Source organism: Sorex fumeus, unplaced genomic scaffold (assembly GCF_029834395.1).
Source record: "Sorex fumeus unplaced genomic scaffold, SorFum_2.1 ptg000054l, whole genome shotgun sequence".
Taxonomy (NCBI): Eukaryota; Metazoa; Chordata; class Mammalia; order Eulipotyphla; family Soricidae; genus Sorex; species Sorex fumeus.
The window spans coordinates 4,284,423-4,294,587 of NW_026606111.1; positions in this window are offsets into that span (position 1 = coordinate 4,284,423).

Here is a 10,165-nt window from a genome sequence, read left to right on the forward strand (position 1 = left end):
CCTCTATACTGCAGGACTGCCTCTGAGGGTCAGCCTTTTTTCACCTTTTGGTAATAGAATTATAGCACTTTTACTTGAAACTCTAGACCATTTTAGTTTCTAATAAGAGAAGCTGCAATGGTAAAAAAGAGTGCATTACTCTGTTTCTCAGAAAGGCAGATTTAATTTTATGACATAAAACTGAACTTACACATGTAATTCCCAACAAATAAGAATCCGAAAACTTCAGGACTTCAAAGATAAAATTGTTATTACCTGTAAAAGTAACCTCTAACATCTAAAAAAAAAACAGTCACTTTGATTGACTGTCTTTAAAAACATGTTTTCAGGTATTAACCTAATAATATTTAAATAAATTCTTCCATGTTTGCCCAATATTTTCCTGGCTTTAGCACTGAAAACTGAACTTTCTGGGAAAGTCCTCAGTCCCAAGTAAAGTCAGGTGGTTAATCGCCCTACTTAACACCCTTTTGTTTGAAAGGTATACATGAATTCTTTTTGTACAGTGAGAATAGGATTATTACTACCTCTCTATATTTCCCAAGCAGAAATATTCTAAAATCTATGATGGTAACATTCCTCATTTAAACAAAAAGGTTGAGAATATTTGCTAAATTAATATGTTAAACTAATAATTCAAGCAGTTATAAGCTGCAAATTTCCATGATAATTATAAATAAGTCCATATGCTAAGTCCCATAAACTAAGCATAATTACATATTTTGTCTTTATCAAGTACTCACAAAAAAAGGAAAGGCAACAAATACATTTGCCACATAATAAAAATGGGTTTATGATTCATTTTAAATTGCTAATTAGTAATAAGTTTGGCACGTAACTCTTTTTAAAATTTAGAGGAATTTTGTGTAATATGAAATTCACCTTTCTTTTGTCTTTGTATCACATTTTAAGTAGACATTCAAAATTATTGAAAAATAAATATGCAAAATATTGAAATACTGATTGTGAGGTTTACTCTTAAGCCCTCACAGAAAAATAGCTTGATGAGGACAAATATAAAATAGGAATTTAAAAATGTCATCGAATTTTTAGAAAATTTAAGGGTATGCAGATAAAAGAGAGAAAAAAGCTAAATGACCACTTAGAAGCACTAGGAAATTTTTAAACAAAAATTGAAATAAATACATTTGTAAGCAGATTTTTTTTGGAAAACTTACAGTAACATATGCATATAGAGAAAATGGAAGGAGTCCGGTGGGTGTTCCTAAGGAGCTAAGACCTCACCAATCAAATTAAAAAGCCACTAGGTCATCTTTTACTTACTCAGTAATAGTCAAGCACATAGAAACTGGGGTGCAGCACACAAGTCCCATCCATCCTCGATTCTTGGGTCTCCTCAAGAAGAATTTCATACTTTGTTACTTTATATCCCCCAGATGAATGCAATCTTTCTATGTCTATCCCTCTCTTTCTGACTCATTTCGCTTAGCATGATACTTTCCATATTGTACCACTTGTATGTAAATTTCATGACTTCATCTTTTCTAAGAGCTACATAGTACTCCATTGTGTAGATGTACCAGAGTTTCTTTAACCAGTCATCTGTTCTTGGGCATTCAGGTTTCTTCCAGTTTCTGGCTATTGTAAAGAGTGCTGCAATGAACAAACAAGTGCAGATGTCACTTCGACTATACATTTTTGCCTCTCTGGGATATATTCCCAGGAGTGGTATTGCTGGGTCAAATGGGAGCTCAATTTCTAATTTTTTGAGAATCGTCCATACTGTTTTCCAGAAGGGCTGAACCAGTGGACATTCCCACCAACAGTGAAGGAGTGTCCCTTTCTCGCCACATCCACGCCAGCATCGGTTGCTTTTGTTCTTTTGAATGTGGGCCAGTCTCTGAGGTGTGAGATGGTATCTCATTGTGGTTTTGATCTGCATCTCCCTGATGATTAATGATGTAGAGCATTTTCTCATGTGCTTTTTTGCCATTCGGATTTCTTCTTTGAGAAAGTTTCTGTTCATTTCATTGCCCCATTTTTGGATGGGGTTGGATGTTTTCTTCTTGTGGAGTTTAACCAGTATTTTGAAATACCCAAGAATAGCTGAGATCAGCACCAGGAGGATTACTCCATAACTTAGAGGCCAGCCGGGTATCCTAGAGGAAAGGGCTGTTCAGATAGAGAAGGGAGCACCAAATAAAGGATGTTTGGAGGATCCTCCCAGGAGGGGAGATGCATGTCGAAAGTAGACTATGGACTGAACATGTTTGCCACTCAATGCCTCTTTTGCAGACCACAACACCCAAAAGGAGAGAGAGAACACAGGGGATTGCCCTGCCACAGAGACAGGGGGGATGGGGGGATGGGGGTGGGAGGGATATTATCCATGGTGGTGGAAAATGGGCACTGGTGGAGGGATGGGTATCTGATCATTGTATAATTGAAACCAAAGCACAAAAAAATTGTAAATCTACAACTTTAAAAAAAAAATAAAATAAAGGGAAAAAAAAAAGAAGAATTTCATAAAGAACATGAGTTAATTAAAGAAAGCATTTATTTTAAAAGGTAGAGGAGGCAAGTGAAGGGATCTAGCACCCAGCTTGGGATAAAATGAAGCATTTATTAAAGGTGTGAAGGGAAGCCTGATTCCTTTACCAGAGGGCAGGTCTGATCCCTGTGAAGGGAGGTCAGGTTCCTGTCCCCACTTTTTGCTCATTACCATTCTCGGGGGAAGCCTGACTCTGGGTTTTGCTATTACCATATTTGTGCACTAAATCACCCTGACATATTTGTGTAGTATATCACCTTGCCACATGTGACCCTGCCCCCTCCCATCCCCAGCCTCAAGTGTAGACCGTTCCCCAGACCATGAAGGGCTGAGCCCTTATGAATGGAGCCTGAACCTCGGACTGGGTGCCGTCTTTGGAGGCCATTCCTCAGAACCAATACTGGAGATAAATTCTTTTTATTTCTTGTTCCTCAGAGTGTGAGTCTTTTTCTCTTCCTTTCCTGAGCTATTCTGGATCAAAGGAAGAGGGAATGTAGGAAAGATACTTCCATAAGAGCAGAGAGTGCTGGTCCAAAGCAGAACTCAGCAGCTTCTTTGGCTTCTTTTTAGGGGTTTCAGATTTCCTGACTTTCCTATTCATTCCTACCTTCCTCACCAATGGGTGGGTAAACCTGAGTTCAGAGTTCCTCACCACATTTGGTTACTTCATAAGTTGCTATGGTAACTATCAACTGTCATGTTTTTCGGATGGGTGCTTTTGAAACATTCAAATATTGTAATTCTACATAATGAACTAGAGCTTGCTCAGTGGTCACCATCCCAGTTGTAACAAAGGGAAATACCTTGAAGGGGCATGAAACTCTGCTGAAATTCTTTACTACCATGAATTAGATCTAATGCCTGGCTGGAGCTTAGCTGTCAGGCAATCTATTTGCATCACTTATGCTTTGGGTCCTTCTATCTCATAACCTCATGACCTCACATATATCCTATATATCCTTGCTATCTTCTTCCCTAACAATAAGAATATAAAAGTGTAAGCATATCATTGTAAATAAGGACAGAACCTCTGAAACAAATGTTTAAATAATTGATGTTCAATAATTCTCATGACAAGGAAAAAGAAATGCAACTTGAAAAGAGATAGATCTTAGTTATACTTATTGTAGTAATGATTTCCCAGTTGATGCATAGAGCAGATTCATTTGTTGTGCATCAACATGAGTATAATGTTTTCTGTACATCCTTTTCCAGTTTTAATAAACAATTGCTTCTTGGGAGTGGGGGAAAGAACAGGCAGTGAGTTACTAGTTTTCATCACAAGAGTTCTATGACTAGGTAATTTTTTCAAATATTTCAAAATTTAAATGTAGCACTGAACTGTCCTCCAGTTGTTCATCAATTTGCTCAAGCGGGCACCGGTAATGTCTCACAACAAATTCTGAATGTCTCACAACAAATTGTGAGACTTGTTGTTACTGGTTTTAGCATATCAAATATGTCACGGGTAGCTTGCCAGGCTTTGCTGTGAGGGTGAGATACTCTTGGTAGCTTGCCAGACTCTCCGAGAAGGGCGGAGGAATCAAACCTGTGTCAGCTGCCTACAAGGCAAATGCCCTACCCCCTGTGCTATTGCTCAATCCATTCAAAATTTAAATGTATGAAGACTTAATATTTTAAAGCCAATGAAATAGTAAAACAAATTTTCACAGGAGCAGTTGGTTCCAAACTACAGGTGCACTCCAAGTGTCCTCTATGGGCAGCACCAGTGTGTTAGCATATATCACTGTAGGATTTTACTCTATTAAGAAGTGAGGAGAACATTCTTGGCCTTGAAGTCCTGTGCTAATTTATCTTATTTTTAATCCATTTTTATTCTTTATTTTTATTTCATTTAACTAATTTATTTTTGAGCCACTAGTGCTTATTAGGAACCATTCTGGGTGTTGGTTCTATAGAGTGATCAAAACCAAATTCTTGTCCCATAGTGCTCATTCATGGTGAAAGCAGCAGATAATTCAGCAAGTAAATATAGAAAATGTCTCAAAATGTAGAGCATATGCTTTGAACATTTCAGGCCCTCAGTTTTATCTCAGCACCAAAAAAAAGAGGTATCTTGTTATGGGGAGTTTTTAGTACGAAAACAGATGGAAGTTAAACATAATAATTTCATAGTAAATTTTGAACAAATTAACATTTTAAAGTCTCCTGTTTTCTATCAACCTGATATTTCTTAAAACAGACTTCAGCTAATCTCAAAACTGAAGATTCCAATTTCTCAAAGTTGAAAGTATGAAATGAATCATCATCACCAATATGTCCTACTAAAACTAACTGATTTTTAACAAAGTTCTGCATTTGTTTTTTTACTTTCTAAATAGACATAGAGATATCTCTAAATAGAGATGAAGATTTACTTTTTACTTAGCTATTTGAAAATTAAAAACTCAATGTCTTTACTTCAGGATGCATCTCCTAGAAATAATTATTTTTTAATGTGGGGTTGAAGAGATAAAACAGTGGGTAAAGAGAATGCCTTTCATACTGCCTACCTGGGTTTGATCCCCGGCATCCCATATGGTCTCCCCAGCACTGCCAGGAGTGATTCCTGAGTACAGAGCCAGGAGTCACCCCTGAGCATTGTCAGGTGTCATCAAAAAAACCCAAAAATTCTCTTACCTAATAACAATAACATTATTTCACCTAAGAGAAGTAATGAGGTGCGATTAATGCTTTTGGGATGTAACGCTTATAAGACATTTTAGTGAAGAGAGCAAAAACTATGTGCACACAATTCATATTTATATCTCCAATTTAAATCAGATAAGCCCACTTTCATCTCAACTCCTCTTGATGCATGTTTTTTTACCAACCTGTTATTTATTTATTGCACATCAAAATGTTATATAGACCCCAAATCCTTTTTCCATGTTTGCACCACTCTTATCCCATGATGCAAATCCTTGATCTGTCTCCTTGTCTCACATCTGTGTATATTTTATTTGCTCTCTTATTTTGAGAATGACATTATCAATATTACTAGAAGAATTAATCCTAATGAGAGAGTTTGAAAGTAATTCTATTTATCCTTAGGATATATTCTTCTAATTATATAAAATTCAAAATGCTATAATCAAAACTTATTTGAATTAATTTTATTTACTATGATATCAACTCCTCTCAAACTTTATATAACATAAAGGGGATTAGTATTAGGTTTCAATATTTTTTATTTCACCCTTTTTATTGATTATATTTCTAGTTTGTATTTTTGCTTTGGGCTGGAGCGATAGCCCAGCTGGTAGGGCGTTTGCCTTGCAAACGACCAACATGGCCAACCCCAGTTCAATTCCTCCACTCCCCTTGGAGAGCCCAGCAAGCTACTGAGAGTATCTCGCCCACACACCAAAGCCTGGCAAGCTACCCGTGATATATTCGATATGCCAAATACAGTAAACAAGTCTCACAATGTTACTGGGCCCGCTCGAGCAAATCGATGAACAATGGGGTGACAGTGACTGATTTTTTTTTTACACTGTCAGAAAATTTTATTACCAAAGTTAAGAAAGATAACTTAAAAACTTATAGGATCTAAGTATAGAAATGACTGAAGTGGTGATTAAAGACATTATTAAGTGTGAATTTAAATGCTGCCAATTAGACTTTTGAAAAATATGCATCAGATACTTTGAATGTATTTAAAACTTTTTTTATTAAAAAAATTTTAATAGTGAGACATCATGAGGTACAGTTGCAGACTTACACATTTTTGTGCTTGGGTTTCAATTATACAATGATCAAATACCATCCCTCCACCAGTGCCCACTTCCCACCACCACGGATCCCAGTATATCTACCAGTCCCCATCTACCACATCCCACCCTGGCTCTGTGGCAGGACATTCCCCTCTGTTCTCTCTCTCCTTTTGGGTGTTGTGGTTTGCAAAAGAAACATTGAGTGGCAATCATGTTTGGTCTCTAGTCTACTTTCAGCATGCTTCTCCCATCCTGGGAGGATCCTCCCAACACCTTTATTTGGTGTTCCCCTCTTTATCTGAGCTCCCTTTTCCCCTAGTATGTGTGGTTGGCCTCCAAATCATGGAGTAAAATTCCTGGTACTAATCTCGGCCATTCTTGGATGTTAGTTTCCTATTTTGTTACTTTATGTTCCCCAGATGAATGCAATCTTTCTATGTCTATCCCTTTCTTTCTGAGTCATTTAGCTTAACATGATACATTCCATGTAGTACCACTTGTATGTAAATTTCGTGACTTCGTCTTTTCTAACAGCTACATAGTACTCCATTGTGTAAATGTACCAAAGTTTCTTTAACCAGTCATCTGTTCTCGGGCACTCAGGTTTTTTCTAGGTAAAGGTAAAGGCCCTCCCGTTGATCGTCGATTTGCTCTAGCGGGCCCAGTAACGTCTCCATTGGAGACTTTGTTGTTACTGTGTCTGGCATATCGAATACTCTCGGTAGCTTGCCGGGCTCTCCGAGAGGGGCGGAGGAATCGAACTCGGGTCGGCCATGTTGGCCGCTTGTAAGGCAAACGCCCTACCCGCTGTGCTACCGCTCCCAGGTTTTTTCTAGATTCTGGCTATTCTAAAGAGTGCTGCAATAAACAGGCAATTGCAGATGTCACTTCGACTATACTTTTTTGCCTCTCTGGGATATATTCCCAGGAGTGGTATTGCGGGATCAAATGGGAGCTCAGTTTCTAATTTTTTGAGAATCATCCATACTGTTTTCCAAAAGGGCTGAACCAGGTGGCATTCACACCAACAGTGAAGGAGTGTCCCTTTCTCACCACATCTGCGCCAGCACCGGTTGCTTTTGTTATTGTGGATATGGGCCAGTCTCTGTGGCATGAAGTGATATCTCATTGTGGTTTTGATCTGCATCTCCCTGATGATTAATGATGTGGAACATTTTCTCATGTGCCTTTTAGCCATTCGGATTTCTTCTTTGTGAAAGTTTCTATTCATTTCATATCCCCATTTTTTGATGGGGTTGAATGTTTTCTTTATGTGGTGTTCAACCAGTACTTTGTATATCCTTGAAATTAACCCCTTATCAGATGTGTAGTTGGCGAATATCCATTCCCATTCATAGACTGTCTTTGTATTTTGGTCACTGTTTCTTTTGAGGTGCAGAAACTTCTTAGTTTAAGATAGTCCCATTTGTCTATCTCTGTTTTCACTTGCGTGGCCCCGGTGTGACATCTTTGAAGACACCATTAGCTTATATGTCATGCAGGGTTTTGCCAACTTTTTCCTCAATGTACCTTATAGATTCCGGTCTGATGTTGAGGTCTTTAATCCACTTAGATCTTACTTTTGTACATGGAGTTAGGCAGAGATCTGAGCCCATTTTTTGGAGGGCATGTAGCCCTCCAGTTTTGCCAGCATAATTTGTTAAAGAGGCTTTCCCTGCTCCACTTCACTTTTCTTGCCCCCTTATCGAAGATTAGATGCTTGTATGCTTGGGGGGAGATGTCAGTATATTCAACCCTGTTCCATTGTTCTATAGCTCTGCCTTTTTTCCAGTACCATGCTTTTTTAATTATTACTGCCTTGTAGTATAGTTTGAAGTGAGGTAGGTTGATTCCTCCCATTTTCTTTTCCCCAAGAACTGCTTTAGCTATTCGTGGGGGCTTATTGTTCCATATAAATTTCAGGAGTGTTTGCTCCATTTCTTTGAAGAATGTCATGGGTATCCTAATAGGGATTGCGTTGAATTTATACAGTGCTTTGGGAAGTATTGCCATTTTCACAATGTTAATTCTCCCGATCCATGAACAAGGGATATTTTTTTCATTTCCTCGTTTCCTCTTTTATTTCCTGAAGTAGTGTTTTGTAGTTTTGTCCGTATGGGTCCTTTATTTCCTTAGTTAAGGTGATTCCTAGGTACTTGATTTTCTGTGGCACAATTGTGAATGAGATTGTTTTCTTCATGTCACTTTCTTCTCTTTCACTATTTGCATATAGGAAAGCCATGGACTTTGGGTATTGATTGTATAGTAAAGCCTGCCACTTTACTATACAAGCCTGTTGTTTCTAGGAGTTTCTTGGTAGATGTTTTAGGAATCTCTAAGTATAGTATCATATCATCTGCGAATAGTGAGAGCTTGATTTCTTCCTTTCCTACCTGGATGCCCTTAATATCTTTTTCTTGCCTAATCGCTATTGCAAGTACTTCCAGTACTATATTTAACAGCAGTGGAGAGAGTGGACATCCTTGTCTCATCCCTGATCTTAGAGAGAAGGCTCTCAGTTTTTTTTCCATTGAGGACGATGCTTGCTATAGGCTTGTGGTAGATGGCTTTAACTATATTGAGGAAAGTCCCCTCTATCCCCATTTTGGCTAGGGTTTTCATCAAAATGGGTGCTGAATCTTGTCAAATGCTTTCTCTGCATCTATTGATATGATCATATGGTTTTTATCTTTTCTTTTGTTGATATGATGGATTATGTTGATTGATTTCTGAGTGTTAAATCAGCCTTGCATCCCCGGGATGAATCCTACTTGGTCATGGTGTATGATCTTTTTGATGAATAATTGAATTCTATTTGCTAGTATTTTGTTGAGAATCTTCGCATCCATATTCATCAGGGATATCGGCCTGTTCTTTTCTCGTGGTGTCTTTGTTTCCTTTTGGTATTAGAGAGATATGGGCTTCATAGAAACTGTTTGGGAGAGTTTCCGTTTTTTTAATTTCCTGGAAAAGCTTGAGAAGGACTGGCAGCAGGTCCTCTTTAAATGTTTGGAAAAATTCGCTAGTGAATCTATCTGGGCCCGGGCTTTTGTTTTTGGGAAGACTTTTGATTGCAGTTTCTATTTCGTTGATGTTAATAGGTCTATTCAAATACTCCAGATCTTCTTGATTCAGCTTTGGGAGATTATAGGAGTCCAGGAATTTGTCCATTTCTTGTAGGTTCTCTTGTTTCGTGGCATACAGACTTTCAAAGTAGTCTCTGATGATCTTTTGGATTTCTTTGGTTTCTGTTGTGACATCCCCCTTATCATTTCTGGTTCGGTTTATTAGGGTTCTCTCTCTCTGTTTCTTTGTGAGTGTTGCTAGTGGTTTATCTATCTTGTTTATTTTCTTGAAGAACCAGCTCTTGGTTTCATTGATCTTTCGGATTGTTTCTTTGGTTTCCATGTCATTGATTTCTGCTCTAAGTTTTATGATATCTTTCCTTCTGCCGATTTAGGCTCTTTCTGTTGATCCTTTTCTAAGGTCTTGAGCTGTGAGGTCAAGTTGTTTATGTGCATCGTTTCTACAGACCTAAGATATGCTTGCAGAGCTATACATTTTCCCCTTAATACGGCTTTCGCTGCATCCCATAGATTCTGGTAGCTCTTGTCTTCATTCTCATTTGATTCCAAGTATCTTTTGATTTCGTCCTTGACTTCATTCCTGACTCACTCGTTGTTCAGCATCGACTTGTTTAACTTCCAGGTGTTTGATTTGGTTCTCCGTGTCTGTGTGTGATTCACTTCTATCCTCAGTGCATCATGGTCTGAAAAGATGGCTGATACTATTTCTATCTTCCTGATTCTTTTGAGGTATGTTTTGTGTCCTAGCACATGGTCCATTTTGGAAAATGTTTCGTGCACACTGGAGAAGAATGTGTATTCTTTCTTTTTGTTGCGTAAAACCCTGTAAAGGTCTATAAGCCCTCTCTCTT